The sequence below is a fragment of the Hyaena hyaena genome, unplaced genomic scaffold (assembly GCF_003009895.1).
Source record: "Hyaena hyaena isolate Hyena2069 unplaced genomic scaffold, ASM300989v1 scaffold_2116, whole genome shotgun sequence".
NCBI lineage: Eukaryota > Metazoa > Chordata > Mammalia > Carnivora > Hyaenidae > Hyaena > Hyaena hyaena.
Window position 1 is genome coordinate 72,419 of NW_024082753.1, and position 2,515 is coordinate 74,933.

Consider the following 2,515-nt stretch of genomic DNA (forward strand, 5'->3'; position numbering starts at 1 on the left):
TCATTTTGCAGTGTAATTCCCCAAGGATGCCATGTTATAAACATCCTCATTGGCTTCAGTACTTGAAGTGTATGTAGAATTGGGATTGCTCACCACAATTCTCACAGAAGATAGACTGGTAATGAAGGCGTGCATCTGTTGTGCATAAATATCTCTAATGTTAAAGTAAGATAGCTTATGACACGTCTCTGGTGGGTCCTCACTACACTGATTCACATCAATGTCCTTCTGCTTTTGGAAAACTTGTTGAAGATAATGGTGATAGGAAAGGCCACCACCAAGATGCCACAGATGATGCACGTGCTGGCGATTAGCTTCCTGGCCAGGGTGACTCAGTGGGTGTCTCTGTAGCCCATAGTAGTCATGGGGATGCTGGTGAGGCTGGAAATGAGGTCACCTTTCTCCACAGAGTAGATAAGCACAGAAAATGGAAATGCCCACAGAGAGAAAGAGAAGCAGCAGCCTAACTCCATGGTAGAACAAAGTCCTACTGAGTGCTGGGCAAGCTTGAGAATTTAGAAAATCCTTATAAGCCTGCAGATATGGACCACCTTGCCCATGTTCTCAATGTCCTTGCTCTCTTCCTCTTTGGTGTCTATAGCCAAGGTGACATAGAAGGTAATAATGAAGATGAGGTCAATTACATTTAGGGGGTTTTTACAGAAAAAAATTTTTTTTGAAAAGGAGCAACAACCAGCCAGATGGCAAGCTTGCAGGTGAACCAAGCGATGCGTGCGATCTCCACGCCTTCCATCACAGGGTCATCTACCTACTTATTCTCATTCTGGAACTCTGATATACTGAGGACACACATGGTCACAATGGAGGCCAGCACCAGACTCAAGGACTTGCTTGGCACATCAGGCAGTAGGCTGGATTTTCCATTCAGATACAGACATTCTTCTGGAGTTGACCAAATTGTGGCTTATCAAACTTCTACAGCCCCTTCTCAGAGAAAAGTCTTCAGAGGAAACTGTACTCACATCATTGCTCTTCTTGTCCTAGTCTTTCTTGTAGTTTTCTTCCTTGCATTTCTGGTAGCACTTTTTACAGCAGAACAAAACCCCACACAGCTCCTCCATGACATGTAGTTTCTTTGTGTAATAAAACTTCAAAAGAAAACTGAACAAGAAGGGGTTCAGATCAAAATAGTACTCCTTATCAGTGTCACTCACTGCTTCTGAATGACAGGTGAGCAGCTTTCTGAGTCTGATGGGAGGAAACCACAGGAGGGTGCCTTTGGTCAATGCACTGCTTAAAGCCTCCCACGTTCAAGTTGACAAGTTCCTCCTCTGGTCCAAGGTGATGCAAAAAGTCAGCAAATACCATGGTGGATAGAGGAGGCAGGGAGATGGATGTGAAAAGAGATGAGGAAGTTCACACTGCACCCTTGTGTAGATGTCACACTCTGCCCTCGTCCTGTACAGTGGAATATCCATCATCATCCAAAAAGCTCTGCCCTTCTTCCCTCACAGAAGGTGTGGTGCACACAGGTATTTAGTGGCCAAGAGGAAGAGAAGAATCCTTTTCTCCAGTTATACCAGCCAAAGCAATTGCTAGGAAATCACTCTTACAAATTTGAGTGAGGTAGGATCCTCCACTAATGGGCTCCTTTGTCATCTGTACGATCATAAGCTTCTTCTGTTTCCCGTGTCTGCTTTGGGAACTGCAGGAGTCCAGGCTACTCAGGCTCACTCAGCTCTGTGACTCTGTCTGCCCATGCTGTGGGGATCAGGCCTCATAGTGCTGTGAGGAAAGCAGGGTGGCCTGCCTAGGTCTGTCTGTCTGTCCCTGCAGAATCCAATTTTTAATGGTTTAATTGAAATTGCACTATGTTATGGGTTAATCATTGGCAAGAGTTGGCATCTTTATTACTTTCCCATCTAGGCACATTTATTTAAATCCTCAATTGCTTTAGTGAAGTTTTCTTTATAATCATCTTTCCCATTTCTTTTTGGGTTTTATTCCTATGTATTTGTCTGTTTTTGTTCACTTGTGAATAGGCATGGTCTTTACCTTCTCCTACAATGTTATTCTCCTTCAACTCCACTGTTCTTATTCCATGTGCCAGCACACTAGATATATCTGTGGTGTCTCCTCTGTTTGGAACAGCAATAAAAAAGGAGAATGATCAAGTGATTCACCATAATTGTTTCTAAAGAGGAAGGAAAAGGAAAAGGACAAGAATTAAGTCCTATTGTTTCACAAATGCTCTTTTCCAGGAAGTCTCCCTATAGTCCCTTTCTTCTTTCTTTCTTTCTTTCTTTCTTTCTTTCTTTCTTTCTTTCTTTCTTTCTTTCTTTCTTTCTTTCCTTTCCTTCTTTTTTTTTTTTTTTTTTTGTATTTTACTTGTATATTCTCTTGCTCTCTCTTCCCTGGCAGTGGAGTAGTTCAAACTGGTTCTTCTGGTTTATTCAATCATGTTTTTTGTTTTTTTTTTTTTTTTTTTTTTACAAATAGTTTACTGTCAAATTAGTTTCCACATAACACTCAGTGCTCATCCCCACAAGTGTCC

The 2,515-nt window shown here is 41.9% G+C and overlaps 1 pseudogene; it reads right to left on the reverse strand.

Moving 5' to 3' along the window:
* Window positions 1-1,329, reverse strand: LOC120227248 (annotated as a pseudogene).
* Window positions 1,330-2,515: the final 1,186 nt, after the last annotated feature.